The sequence below is a fragment of the Podarcis tiliguerta genome, assembly GCF_965153285.1.
Source record: "Podarcis tiliguerta genome assembly, chromosome: 2".
Classification (NCBI taxonomy): domain Eukaryota; kingdom Metazoa; phylum Chordata; class Lepidosauria; order Squamata; family Lacertidae; genus Podarcis; species Podarcis tiliguerta.
In genome coordinates this window covers 91,810,958-91,826,368 of record NC_139535.1, presented here as the reverse complement: position 1 = coordinate 91,826,368, position 15,411 = coordinate 91,810,958, and the positions used below count along the sequence as shown (strand labels likewise).

General features: G+C 47.5%; 1 protein-coding gene across 1 annotated transcript in view; it reads left to right on the top strand.

Annotated features, from left to right (window-relative positions):
* The first annotated feature begins 13,633 nt into the window (after window positions 1-13,633).
* Window positions 13,634-15,411, top strand: part of GCGR (glucagon receptor) — a 42,487-nt gene continuing 40,709 nt past the window's right edge. The window contains exon 1 of the mRNA XM_083430202.1: window positions 13,634-14,192. The gene's annotated coding sequence lies outside the window, so the exon portion shown is untranslated. The remainder of the gene's footprint in view (window positions 14,193-15,411) is intronic.

Genomic DNA, 15,411 nt, shown 5'->3' with positions numbered 1-15,411 from the left:
AGGATTTTAGTGGGCAGCCCTGTTCTGTCTCAAACAGAGCGTGAGGAAGCGGTGTCTCAAACACAGGTGTTGTCCCTGCGCTATGGCTGCCAACATTTATCTACCCCATACTGTGTGGCTTGCATGAGAGGTGCGTCTGGACAAGGCGCTAATTGGGCTGTAGAAGAAGGCCAAGGGAATGCACATTTGTCATCTTAACAAAGCTTAATTAGGTCTGGCAATAACAGCGCCTTGTTCCCAACCCTGCTATTTGGGCTGCATTCCAGTATCCCCAGGTAAGAACAACCTATGGACCTCTTAAGTGGCTGAGGCACAGAGCAACAAAAAGACTGGAAGTTGTAATGCTGTGGTAGGCGACGGGTGGCTCTGTGCCATATATCGCACAGGTGGCGCTGTGGTCTAAGCCACTGAGCCTCTTGAACTTACCAACCTAGCAGTTCGGAAGCACGCCAGCGCAAGTAGATAAATAGGTACTGCTGTGGCGGGAAGGTAAACGGCTTTTCTGTGTGCTCTGGCTTCTGTCACGGGGCTCAGTTGCACCAGAAGTGGTTTAGTCATGCTGGCCACGTGACCCAGAAAGCTTTCTGTGGACAAATGCTGGCTCTCTTGTCCTGAAGTGAGATGAGCACCACAGCCTATAGTCTCCTTTGACTGGACTTAACCATCCAGAGGTCTTTTACCTTTACCTTTTTATTGCAATTCTCCCATCATCCATGACCATTTGTCATGCAGGCTGTGGCAGCTGGGATTTGGGAGTCTAACAACATCTACAGAGCCACAGGTTCTTCACCCCTGGGGATCTGACTTGCACCCCTTTTAAGACACATTAGAGCCCTATGTCTTAGTGTGATTCTGGGGGCCAGCAGCTGTTGGTTGGCACTTATCCTCTGTTCCTTTCCCCAATTTATTTAGCCTCTCCAAGTAGGATGCAGATTGGATACTGAAAGCTGCACTGTTCTGCACAGCACAGAGAGCTTACTGCCCGCAGAGGCAAGTGCGCTGCTCTTCCTTTCTCCCCAGCTTGATGCATTCAGTCCTAGGTCGCTGCATGATGCATAAAGCACTGGAGCTGTGGAGATGGCTCCAGGCACTGTTGGCACTCAGCAGATGGAGCTTGGGTGCCGACTGTGCTCTCCGTAGCCCCAATTAGCGATGGAGAGGAGATAAGCATATGTGGCTCCTGTCTTCTCTCTCACCCCTTCCAGCACGTTGCCTGGATAACCTGGGTCTGGCTGACCTGTGCTGCAGCAGGACAGAGGGAGGTATCTCACATTGCATTTGTTTAGAGGCATGTCCTGACAGTGCTTTAAATGCATGCCCCAAAAATGTAGCTCTAGCAAATGCCTGTTTGGCTATGCTTGTCAGGGAGCTAGGATTGAACATAATACAACTGCCTTGTTGGTCGCCAGCCAGACAATTTTGGGATGTCTACAGGTGGGGCATGAGCACAATACCCCTCTCTTGCTGCTGTTCTCCAGCTGCTGGTTTTTAGAAGCATGCTGCCTCTTGTCCTGGAAATAGTATTCGTCCACCATGGCAGGTAATTGTTTGATTTGCTGCTGTGTGTGTAAAATTGACTACAGAACACTGAAGAAGATGTGGTCAGTCAGTCTTCTTTATGAATATATGCAACATCGTTCAGAGATGCCAAGAACCTAAGCCACATGGTGTGGTCCAGCAACTGCACCCCTGTCAATTCACAAAATACATGCCAGGGTATCTGGATGTTTCCTACGAAGGACGCTGGTTTTTCCTAGGATGGAGCAAGGACTGCACAATATCCTGGCTTAGCAGGTGGGGTCAGGCCAGGAGGAAGCTGGCAAATGCCTCTAACTTCTTGCCATTCAAAACAACTGCCAAATGAGTGTGGAGAGTGCTACAAAACACTGAACAGAACTGCACAATCCCTGCTCTGGCTTTGCACATTATTTCTCCTATTTGTGTGTCTCTCTGGCAGACCTAGGCACTGGGATCAGGTATTCAGCTTCTAGTATTCATTAGGCTTGACTTAATGGTCATAGTGGTGTAACTTTGCTTAGCCATGGAAGAAACAGTACAAATGACAAATGTCAGCTGGGGCAGTGGCAAGGGGTGTGTGTAATTTAGTTCAACCAACATGTATTTCAAACTCGGCCCCTGTTCTGAGTTGGTGCTTACTCCACAACTAAAAGGGTAGCCAGACTAGCTTTCACCACTGCTACTGCTTCCACTTGACTAGAGTAGTTTGGTTTAGGTAGCATAAGGAGCCCTGAGTAGTATAAGCAAGGGTACCTGGCAGGGGGGCCAACATGAATAAAATATTTGGGGGGGGGGAGCTGGTAAGCCCTGCCCCCCATAATCACATGATGGCAATGCCCACCACCTTTTGGAGGGCCTAGCTCCCTCAAATATTTTTTTGGGGGGAGGAACCTCAGCTCCTACAAATTGGCTCCTAATGGTACCTGGGACTGAAGTTGTTCAGCACTGGTGCTTATGAACCCTCAGGGTTAGTTTATGCATTGACACAGGATCAAGCTGTGAAGTTTTCCCTGCAGAGGCTGTAGCACAGGCTTCCTCAAACTCAGCCCTTCAGATGTTTTTAGAATCATAGAATCATAGAGTTGGAAGAGACCACAAGGGCCATCGAGTCCAACCCCCTGCCAAGCAGGAAACACCATCAGAGCACTCCTGACATATGGTTTTTGGCCTGCAGGTCCCATGATCCCTAGCTAGCAGGACCAGTGGTCAAGGATGCTGGGCATTGTAGTCTCAAAACATCTGGAGGGCCAAGTTTGAGGAAGCCTGCTGTAGCACATCATGCTGCATATAATTTCAGTGCTCCCTCCTGAAACATTTCCCTTCATTGCATTCTCCTTGTTCACATGACAAATGTGTATGCAAAATTATATTTTTAAGGATGCAGCATGTTTCAATGTATAATGCACATTCCGGTGTGATGCCTGTTGCCATGTGGTTAGAATGTCAGCCTGGGACTGGGCAGACCAGTTTGAAACTCCATCAGCCATGCTCCTCACTAGGTGACCTTTAGCCAGTCATCCTCTTTTGACCTATCCTAACCCACAGGGTTGCTAGAAGGATAAAATGGGGGGATGGGACTGTTTGCTCCATCTGGAAAGTCTTGGAAGAAAGGTGAGCTATTAACCCCATTTGATGTTGTTGTTGTTGTTTACAATCAAGCAGTATATAAAGTTGATCAAATAAATAAATAAAATGCAATAGACAAAAACTTCAGACTACATACCACAAAACGAGCCTCCGGGTAATGTAATAAAATTTTAACTGACATTTTGTAAATGTTTTCTTTCGTCTGGGATAATGAGACAAGTGTTCAAAGTGATAGATGAAAACACAGCTGTTCTTGTTGTCCTTTTGCTGCTATATTTCTTACATTTTTTTTTGCCAGGTTTCCCCCCATAGTGGCTCCCGCAGCAGATATAAGTATTCTGGAAGCCTTCCTGAAAGCACCAAGCCAGGCAGCGTGATGCTCTTTCTGGATTCTCATTGGCTCTTAGCTGGCCCCCTAACACAGTGGGGAGGAGAGAATGGGAGCGATGTCACTGGCCAGCTACTGTTAATTGCATGGTAGGAGCCAGCCATGTTCTTTTGAGTGCAGAGCGAGCCGTCTGCTTGAACAATAATGGTTGGGAACTTCAGCACCTCGAAATAGTTGCCAGGAGCTTTTGTTTGTTTGTTGAGATTTGTAGAATTACAAAAAGCGTAGAGAAAGAGACTAGAAATGTGTCTGTTTCAGATGGTGCAGTGGGTAAGACGGTGAATTTCTGCACCCTTCCACTGATCCAGCCACCTGCCTGTCACCATTTAGCACTAAGAGTACCATCACCACTTTGCGGCTGCAACAAAAGGGTCCATGGCACTCCTACAGGGATGTCCTCAGGGCCCTTCCACAGAGCAAGGCGTATGCCTACACCTCCACATTGCTCTGGCAAATACAGTTTATCAAGCAGGAAACTGTTAAAACTTTAAATAGAGTTTCTTCTATTTGTCACAACTGTGACAAAGAAGCAGTGGGAGCAGACACTCTTTAAGGTCACCACAACCACAATGCCTTGCTGTGGAACAACTCTGCGGTCCCAGTTTGTTTTATTGCAATTGGATTCAGCAGCTTTACAGCTGCAGCTTGCTATTTAATGTATAGCAAACTGCTTTGTGAGAAGGTTGTTCTAAAAAGGGGCATTTTTAAAAACCTTGGTCTTCTCTATGTGAGCCTGTCCATCGGTTAAGATAGTGTTTGGATACATTTCTCTGGAGGTCTTCCAAAGCCTTTGGATAATGATGGCTGTCAGACAAGGGGCCTTTTCTGTGGTGGCAGCAGAAGAATGGATTTCCCTTCCTAGATGTGTTCACCTGGTACCCGTGTTCCTGTATTTTGGCTCCATGCAAAGACTGCCTTATTCTCTTGTTTGATGGTTCTTAACTGAAGGTTACCAGACGTCCCCGTTTCCCGGGGACAGTCCCCGGATTTACAAATCAGTCTCCATACAAAATTCATTGAAGTTGAAAAGTGTCCCCGGATTCATTGAAAAAAACCTGGTTACCTTATCTTAACTCCCCCTTTGACATTTATTGATTGCTATTTTAAAACTTCTGCCCCTGGATCATTTCGTGGCTTCTCAGTCACTTTATTCCTGACATGTCATTGCTGTTCTATATTGTGTGGTATACTATTGGTTAACTGCCTTGAGGCAAATGCAAAAGGCAAAGATATAAAACCATAAAATAAAACAAGAGGCAAATAACTTAATTCTGTTTCCCAGACTGCTAAGACCCACTGTTGTCCAGTGAGAAAAGTGTAACTTTCAGGACAATGAAAAAGTGCCTCCTAAATAATTGATGGCATTAATTTCCACCTGGTTATGTTGATGGCCACTAGCTCAGACAGCTTGGGGGGGGGGATAAGATAAATTACTGGAAAGCAGATTGAGAATTAGACAAATTAAGAATTAACAAAATTACTGGAAGTTATGTTGGCAGCTGAGGCAGAAAAGTCCCACAGGTACCTTTCTCCCTCATCAGCAGCAACAGCAGTAATATCAAATAAATTACAATTTGCTGCCCTTTCATGACGCTCAAAATCAGTTTCCTGAGATGGCCCACCTCACTGTGCTTAATGGCAAGGTCTACATGAATAATTGCTAAAATTGAACTTGCATGTTCAAAGGCTATGAGCAAACAATAGTAAATGGCTGTCTCCAACCTGCCCTGCTTCTGAGCTGACCACCGTTGGAAACAGAGAGCTTCAACTTGATTGCAAGGCAATTCTTGTGGCTTCGGATATCAATACGTAATAAACTTAGCCAAACCTGCCCTCCCTACTTAACTAACCCACTCAGCGAAGGAGGGTCTTGATTTCTCCCTTCAGTACAACTCTCAGGCTCTTGGGAGATGCTGTTGTGTAATTCCCAGAGGCAGAAGAGGGGGGAAAAAGCCTCTTCAAATGCTGGGTTTGTCATACGCTAAGAGTAGCAGCAGCATGAGATTTACAGGCTAGAAGAGCATACAGCTGCAGGGCCAGGAGAATGTCTGGCATTTGTGTCCATCCGTATCCCAGGCAAAGAGGCATCCAGCGGTCCGATTAATGAGCACACAGCAGGGTTCCTTGGCCCGACACTGCCATTGTGAAAGGAAAGCTACCACTTAATATGTGTGTGTGTCGGGCGAGACAGGGAAAAGAGGAGGGGGCCCGGGACACAATGGAGCAGAAGCTCACATTGCCAGAAGGAACAGTATCTAGTCCCAGTGGAAGCGAATTGAGAATCATTGAACCTTGGGCCAGCCCCTCGGTAAACAGGCCTATGTTTGGCAGCACAGATGAGCGTGAGGAAGCAGACCGAGCTTCCGTGGGGCCTAGCGGTGGGGTGGCCCTCAAAGATAAGAAGCAAGCGCAGCAGCAGCATGGAACGGCAATATTTGAAAGCATCAGACTGTATCCAGCTAACTTTTGCTCACTTAGTAGACCCACTGAAATGAGTGGACTTAAGTTAGTCATGCCCATTGGTTTCAACAGGCCTACTCTGAGCATGAGTAACATTGGATGCAACCCATGGCGTATTAAGCGGCTGCAGTGTGTGTTAGAGATCAACATCATCTCCCCTGTTCCCCAAATTAATCAGTACAGCTGTCAGAAAGCGGTGATTCTTGGTCGTGGGGCTCTTGTAGGGCTTAGCATCATGAAGCCCAGAGAGATGTCTTGGCTATTTGTTGGCTGCACCAGATTTGACGAGAAATAAATTACAACATGACGTTTTCCTCGAGTTTGTATCCAGTGGCAGCCTTCCAGGAGAAATGATTATGGCTTTCCTTCTGAAGCAAGAACAATTAGAAACTAAAGCAGACGGTCCTTAGCAGAGATGAATGGGCATAAACTAACCAAGGCTGAAAAAAATACTTGATGTCCCGTTGATTTTGACACGAGAGTTACAGTGCAATGCTATGCCTGTCTATTCAGAGTTGGGTTCTGCTTGCTCAAGGGGGATTATTCCCTAGTAGAGGATGAAAAACTTGTGGCCCTCTATATTTTGTTGGGCCACTTCTCCCATCAGCAGAGGGAATGATTTACTTAATAGTTATTTGAATATTGCATATATCACTTAATGTTTTCAGCAACAAACCATGAGCAGTTTACAAAAAATACAGAGTGGAATTCAGCATTGCACTAATACAATTGTTCCTTCAGTGCAACCATTTCTGCTTGCCAGATGGAACAATCTCTCCTCTCCTTCCCCTGCATGCTGTTCTGGGGGGTCTCCCAGTCCCACAGAGTACCGTATATTTGGGGGTGGAGCAGGGGGAAGCCCCATTGTGCAAGCATAAGTCCTTGTGCTGGCTTCCCCGGACATGCTGCGTTAGTGGAAGCCAGCTAAAAAAACCAAACCAAAATGCAATAACTATAATAGATGTCAAATAAATATCAGAATGCAATAAATACATTTTTAAAACCACCATTTAAAACAGCAAGTTGGAACTGAGCGCAATAGCATTCTCAAACAGACCTGCGTAACCAGCTGATATCTTGGGAAGCCTTTGAAGCATCCAGCAGACGGAGCTTCTCAGATCTTTTTTGGGCGAGTGCTCCAGACGGTTGGTGCTGTAACTGAAAAGGCCCATTTCTGAGAGGTTTCCAGATGGTACGGCCAGCAGGGTCTCCTCTGACGAGCATAAAGTTTGATTTGGCCTATAGCAGGGAATGCATCATCCCAAGTTGGTTGGGTCTTTATATGTCCATAATAAAACTTGGAACTTAACTCAGTGGCAAATAGATGGCAGCTGCAGATCCTTAAGAACCACTGTCATACGTGGCCCAGCTAGATGTAGTCAGTAGTCACAGCATTCTGCACTAGCTTCCAAACCAACCAATAGAGTTTAATATTTAATGTGCCTAATATGGTGGGGTAGGAATGTTAAGGTAGGGCTTTACTTCTCAGCAATGACTGGTGGCTTTTGTTTATCAATTGCAAGTGGTCCTTAGAATAATTTTTTTAAAGTATTCTGTTGGGGTCTCGTAGCATACTAGTCAAGTATTTGCATTTCAACGACTGCTTAGTAGATTGGATAAAAAGCCAGAACATTAATCAGCTAACGATCTTTAATCAGTTGGCAGTCCAGCTTCTACCCCACTTGCACGTGAACAGGTCAATAGGTCATCCCGCGCAATGTTTGCTGTCACTGGAATTGAGCACATCAACGCTGCCCTGCTGCCAACTGGCAAGCAATGGAATTGGGCAGCTATGAGGGGTGTGGTCGTGCTGCTTAGCTCATTGGACTGTCCTGCAACCGAAGCTCCTGCTCACCATGGGGAATGCAACGACTTGGCCATCTGAGCAGGAAAAGTATAACTGAGGCAAATCACTGCTGCTACAGTTTTAGACTCTTAAAACTGCTTAGAATAGCAGCAGGGAGGTATTTTAATGGCCCTCCAGATGCTGCTAGGCTCCCTACTCTCATCAGTCCGAGCCAGCATGGTCAATAGTCCTAGATGATGTAGTCGAGCGACATCTAGGGAACCAAAGCTTAGCCACCCCTGCCTTAGACTCTCCTAGCAAGGTGCGCTTGAAGTTGGGGAACAAGCAATAGTGGAGGGCATAGCGGGTCTTTGCTAGAGCAAATTCAGTGTCCTCCAGTAGGTGAAAGGAGCATGGAAGGAAATGCTTGCTAGCCAGGTTCTCTCCTGACGTCACTTGGGAACCATGGGAGCTGCCTTACACCAAGGCAGATGATTGTTTTTGCACAGGCAGCATCCTAAGGGTTTCAGACTGGAGGTGTTCCCAGTCCTATCTGGGAAAGCTGGGGGTGGAACCTGAGACTAAAGCAGATGCTGTACCAATGAGCTACAGCCCTTTTCCAAGCAAGAACCAACAACCACTGGCAAACATGGGCAGGTGAGCAAAGCAGATGAACTCAAAACCTAGGAGAGTTGGGGTAGCTTTCAGCCCTGTTCCACAGCATGCTGTTTGTTTGCTGGAGAATGTGAGATGCTCCCAGAGGCCTCCGACCCCATTCCCTGACCAAGTTTACTTCACCCAGTTTGGCCTCTGTGAGTCTCAGTTCTGCTCCTGCTATGTGCCCCTCTTCCCTCCCTCTCTGCCGCAGTCAATTCCGATGTCCCGAGACACCCCAGCTGCGGGAACCATTCTTAGCCTTTCCGTTCACCCAGAGGAGCAGCTGAGCCCTTTGTTGGGGCCGGGGGTGGCTTTAATTTCTCTTCCACTCTTTTGAGCAAACAAAAGTGCCAGAGGAACATCTCCTTGGAAGCTGGAGCCCTGTTTAATTTGCAATGATCATGGGCTTGGAGTGGCCCAAACTTCGTTCCAGGGCAGGCAAAACAAAAGGTTTCCTTTTTGTCACAGCTTTATGCTACAGAACAGAATCTCTGAGATTTTTTTAAAAGGCAATTTGGCATTCTTAGGCATGTTAACTGTCGTACTCTATGTCTATTTTATTTATTATTGATTAATTGATGGCATTTATATACCACCCTTCTTCCAAAAATATTGATGTAAAAAAACAACAACAGGGTTTGGCTTTTGCTGCCCAACTCCACATGGGACTCTGAGTCCCCTAAGTCCATGATCGGTCAGAGAAGAATGGATGGAGGCAGGATTCAGTGTAAAGCAAGACATAATTTTCTTGGCCCCCCATCACCCTCACACTTTGCAGAAGCAACTGCAATATAATTACCATCTGATTAAAAGGATTAAGACAAAACAGGTGACGTTGAGCAGCACCGGGGTCTGGTTAGCCATGAGGTCAGAGTGCTGTCCGAAAGCAGCCTTTGAAGCATAGGGTTTGATGGCATCCACTGTGCTTTCTGCATCAGTCCAATTTGGAGAGAGGTCAGAAGCAGCAGGAGCTAGTGCGTTGTTGTTTTCTAAAGTGCTATCTCTTTCTGCTTAGAAAATTCTTGTGTGCAGAACTTAGCCTCCCCCCCCCCACTCCCCATACACACTCACTCACTAATGAGTCCCAGCTATTCATCGCTATGATGCACCAAGCATGTGTTCTCTCCCCCAGCTCCCAGTATGATGGCTCAGCTGGTCTCCAGGGGAAGCTAAGTAACTCAGAGGCTGTCCTCACACAAAAACATTACCACTCTCTGGACACTGAGCAGACACCTCTGCCCTTTGCTGCCATCGTCTAGGAAGCCGAACTGTCTTCCTAGACCTTTCCCCTGCATGTCTCCCTGAGCAGCAAGGCAGGTGTCCCTGAATCCCAACTCAGTGCCCATTTGCTACCAAGATGTAGCACAGTATCTAACAGCCTATCGGCTGACTTAGCACAACGGTAAATGCATTTCCCTTTCCCCCAGAGGCTGGTGGAAAAGGGCAGCATATTGAGAGATCCTTCTTAAAAGGAATTAACAGGCACCCTTTCACTGGGCAGGGGGTGATGCGAGGAGGGCACAGCTCAGATCTAGGATCCACATTTCCCAAGCTGTTGTCAACACTCTCATTACCTAACTCCCCAGCCATACAAAGGATTTGTGGTCTCTATTACTGCGGCTAATGTGATAAGCTCCCTTTCTTTTGACAGGCTCATCAGCAATAACCAGTTCAGAGCATGATTGTAATGGCCCCATCCAATTACCGAGGGTCAGTCACTAAATATGGCACTGGGGGACTAAGTGGTATTTCTTTAAAGTGTTGTTAAAGGCGAGCATTCGGAAAAAGCTTGCACAGACATTTTTAAAAAAAAACTGGTGCTTGATTACTTGCTCTGTAGTATCTCTTAGAAGGGCCTACTTGCAGCGGGAGGGGAGGGTTCAGAGGGAGAGGGAGAGACAGAACAAATGAGAATGTGGACTACAGCCTTTATCCAAGATCCCATGTAGGATGCTCTGTGGCTCAGTGGGATTTTCTTCTGTGGATATCCTGGTCTTACCTGCATTTTTCATGCCTTAAAAGTGCCCACTGAACAGAGGGTTCTGGAATTGAGACACAGGTAACACCTCCACACATACCCTTCCTCTTCAGTCTCTTGTTGCATTAAAAATGCACTCCAGTTCCCATCCGTGCCAGCCAGAATGGCCAGGAATTATGAGAGTTGTAGTCCAGCAATATCTGGAAAACCACAAGTTAGTCCCCATCCCTGGAATTTCTGTTGTTCATGCTGCAATATTTATATAGAAAGAACAGAGACCCGTCCTTATTTTTCTGCACACATTCTGTAACGTTAAACCCCCCCCCCCAAATATTTCAGGAATCTGCACACATTTCTTCTAAGGGTGTCCGCCCCCCCACCCTGCCCACCCATTTCAATTTATTCTTTGGAAGCCAAGCTGCCCTGTTTTGATTAACCGTCTCATCGATTTCTAATGGGGTCGTTATCCTCCCACCTATGAAGGATAGCTTGCGTTGCCACCAGGAAGGCCCTTTGGAGCCAGGCAGCTTCTGTCTGAGGCAGAGCCCATGTGTCTGGAATTGCATGTGAGTAATGACAAGTGATGCTGGTGGCGCTGTGGTCTAAACTACTGAGCCTAGGGCTTGCTGATCGGAAGGTCGGCGGTTCAAATCCCCGCGACGGGATAAGCTCCCGTTGCTCGGTCCCAGCTCCTGCCAACCTAGCAGTTCGAAAGCATGTCAAAGTGCAAGCAGATAAATAGGTACCACTCCGGCGGGAAGGTAAACGGTGTTTCCATGTGCTGGCCACATGATCTGGAAAAAAACTGTCTGCGGACAAACATCGGCTCCCTCAGCCAGTAAAGCGAGATGAGTGCCGCAACCCCAGAGTTGTTTGTGACTGGACTTAACTGTCAGGGGTACTTTACCTTTATTTAATGACCACAGCATATGACTAAGTTTAGTCCCTGAGGCCTGACATCACCACCAGTGGCTAGGGTTGTTTGTCCTGCTTATACGGGAAGTGGATTTTATATATATATATAAAACTGGATCACACAAGACTATGCATACCTCCGGCAAGGCAGTATCAGTAGCTTTTGGGCTGTTGTGAACTAGGTTGCTTTTATAATGCTTTTTGAGTCTTTGTTCCACAGTTCCCTTCCATTATTGCAGTGGCTTCTTTGAGACATAGGTGCCTGAGAAATACAGCAGCTTTGAATGGGACAGAGGAAAAGCCACCAGAGAGTGTACTCTCCCTGCGGCACATAGGGGAAGGAGAAGGCAAGGAATGAGAGAAATGAAACCCACAATGTAGATCTGCACATCCCTGAAATTCAGGAATGACCATGTGAGGAAACTGCCTAGCAATTCCAGAATTAATGGTCTGGAACTTAAGAGTGTGCCATCGTGACCTTGCTCAGAGTCACCAGATAGATTTAATTCCATAGCCTAGATCTCCCAGTAGCGATGCACAATCTCTCAAATCTCATCAGCTGTCAAAAATGGCAGATAAGAACTCCCCCTGTAGAATCAGCATCCTGCTTCCAACAGCGACCAACTTCTCCAACAATTCTATAGCACCACCACTCTGCACACAAGGAAATAAAAGCAACTTCCACTCATAATAACTGTTGAGCATAAAACTAGCAATGTGAATTGTTTTCAATGTACATTTGAACTTTCCCCAACATTGTAGGATTCAAGGGATGGAGTAGGGACAGCATCCAATCTCCAACCCAAATTAAAATAACAACTTCCCCAAAGTAGATATATATATTTTTAAAAAAGATTTGTGTAGCTATTTTGTGCACAAAGACAAACCTATACAGTGTATGAACACAAGTGGAAGATTTTTGTTTATTTGAAGAACATTTTTATTTCTTTTTATTTCATTCATTCATGCTTGCTTGCTTGCTTTCTATAAAGCACACACCTAGCAATGATTCTAGTTACAGGTAGGTAGCCGTGTTGGTCTGCCAATAACAAACTTAGTTGGTCTCTAACGTGCTACTGGAAGGAATTTTTAAATTTTGTTTCGACCTAGCAATGATGTCAATCAAGAAACAAAACATGCCTTCTCATTGCTATCATTTGTATTCAGAGACACACTGCCTCCAACAGTGAAGGTAGAACATAGCCATCATGCCTGGTAGCCTTGTTCTCCACGAATTTATCCAATTCCCAGAGTGGTTCAACAATCCCTCTTCCCAGAGAACCCTGGGATTGTAAAACAGAACTTCCCTTTGGACAAGCCAGTCTAATTCTTCTGTGCCAACACTTGCTCTTCTTTATGTTTACTAAGTCTATTTTTAATAACGCCTTCCAGCAATTTACCAAGGCCAAACATTAGGCTAACTGGCCTGTGATTTCCTGGCTCGCTGCCCTCACCCCTTTATAAAAATTGGTGCTGCGCTGGCTTACTGCCAGTCATCTGGTAAAGATGCTTATTTTAGTTACAAATCTGTTTCTGCTAGATGCATTTCCAGAGGGAGGTATCCATGTATTACCATCACAAATGGGTGGCGTCAATGCTAAATGGAAAGGAAGAAAGGAGGAAGAGACCACAGAATTTGAGCTTGAAATTAACAGGCATTAATTGTCACAACTGATATGCCCCCGCACCCACTGCAATAGAAATATTGCCAGAAGAAAAAAAGATATCCACATATTTAATGTTTCAGACACCTTCCCTCAGGTGTGAACAACTTTTTCCAACCAGATGTCCTGCATAACACCTGGATAAGGCGGGTGCAATCATGGGTGCAGCCAGGGTTTTTGTTAGGGGGCAGGCCTTTTGTGCAGGGGGGGGGCGGGGCAGAACCTCAGTTAGCTATGATTTTTATTTATTTAGGGGGTGGAGCTGCCCCTCCCTGCCCATGGGTGCAATTGATGCACTATAAATTGAGTCTGGAAAGAGCCCTAAAGCAGAGTTGGTGTCTTACACAGATGTTCTGTTTTCTCTCAACAATTCAGACCACACGGCTGATCTGCTTAACTTTCTTCAAGCCATATTAGGTAGGGAAGCAGACTTCCAGACCTCACCATAAGCCCATCTGATTCATCCAGGGGTTTCCCAAACTTGAGTCTCCAACTGTTTCTGGACTACAATTCCCACCATCCCTAACCCCGGTCCCGCTAGCTACGGATGATGGAAGTTGTAGTCCAAAAACAGCTGGAGACCCAAGTTTGGGAAACAACGGCTTTCATTAGTGAGAGGAAGGCCTTGAGCTTGATGACCGCCTGGCCCTTTGCCCCCTTTCCCCGATGCCACTCAAAGAGTACACGCGTCCCAGGAACAGGATGGCGCCCCCTGACGCGAGGCCCTGGGAAGAATGAGGCGGCCTGAGCCTCGGCTGCCGACCTCCCCCGAAGTTGGGGTGGGGGAGTGGAGAGGAAGGAGGAGGTGGTCTGCGCAGCCCTCCCTGACACCTCCAAGTCTCGCTTTCCTTTTGCGCGTCAGCAGCAGCAACGGCGGGTGAAAACTTGCGACTCCGGCAGGAGAGAAGGTCCCTTTCTGGAGAGCTGCTTCCCTGGCGCAGGGAGAACGCGGCGCCCCTCCGGCTGCCCGCCCGCACCTGCTGCTCCGCGAAGAGGCTCGGCCGCTGTCTCCTCCTCCCCTCCCTCCCTCCGGGCGCCCACCCCCCAGCTCGCCGGTCCCTCCCCCCGAAGCCGGCCACTGAGGCTGCATTGAGCCGCGGCTCTGGCAAAAGTTTTGAGCGGAGCGCCAGCGCTCAGGAGCCGGCGCAGAGCGACCCCTTGGCGGGGAACTTCCTCGACCCTTTGCCCGGCTGCGATGCGCCCGACGGGGAGCGCCGAGAACTGAAGCCACACAGGCAGGTAGGTCTGGGCCGGCGGCTGAGGGAAGAAGGAGGGCTGCCGTCTTCGCGGGTTTTTCCTTTGGTCACGTCGAGGGGCGCGAGCGCGTGGCGGGGAGATCCCTCAGCCTGGTCCAGGGGCACCGAAGGCGCTTTCTCTGGGCTCGCTGAGGGCGGCGGTGTGGAAGGGGGCTCCCCCCCCCTTCTTCTCCCCTTCAGCCTCGGGCATAGCTGTCGACTTTTCCCTTTTCTTGCGAGGAATCCTATTCGGAATAAGGGAATTTCCCTTAAAAAGGGGGAAACGTTGACAGCTATGGCCTCGGGTTCCCCGCGGTGAACGGGATGGAGCTGAGCACATGCAACAGCCAGCCTCGTCCCTGCCTTGCGCCCCGGGGAGGCGAGGCGACAACGGCCTCGGTCCGGGGCGTCCACACGGCAGCCGAATATAGCGGGACAGCTTTGTCGAGGGTTAAAGGAAGGGACTTCTGGAGAGTCCGTTGGTTAGAACGTGGTGCTGGTAACAGCAAGGTCTCAGGTTCAGTCCCCATATGGGACAGCTATACATTCCTGCACTGGACGGTGGGGGATTGGACTAGATGATCCAACTCTACAGTTCTATGATTCTGCAACTGTTAAAAGGGGAACAGCGTCTTCTCCCGAGAGGTCAGGGACCCGCATTGAAGCCAAGTATATAGTCAACTTTGGCACAATTTCTAGCAAGCCTGTTAGAATATGCCACGCACCACCCAGTTTGCCTTGATGGCTTAATAGTCTGTGGTAAGGTTGCCATATTTCATAAAGTAAAAAACCAGGACACCCCAAAAGACATCAACTCTGCCTTTGTAATGTCCTGGGAAATCCGGAGGTAAAGCAGCCCTTGTCTGTGGACACACAGGGTAATCCTTGACCAGATAACTATACACACACACGTCAGTCAAGTAACTCCTTAGCTACTTCTTAAGAGCATTACAATTTTTCTCCCTTCACAAGAGCAAACAGTATCAGGTATGATTTCCAACTCCCCTTTGATCAACAACGGCTGCAGCAAAACGAGATGACCCCAAATTACTCTGCCAAATGAAGAGTGCTTGAAGGTAACCAGGAGTGGTTTCCAGGTGGAAGGGCTGTGAGCTCAGTTCATTCTGGTACTCCAAATTAATTCCCTGGATCTGAATTGTTTAATGCTACACTGACTCCACTTGGTGGATCTTGTGGGTTCCCGTTAAACCACCACCACCACC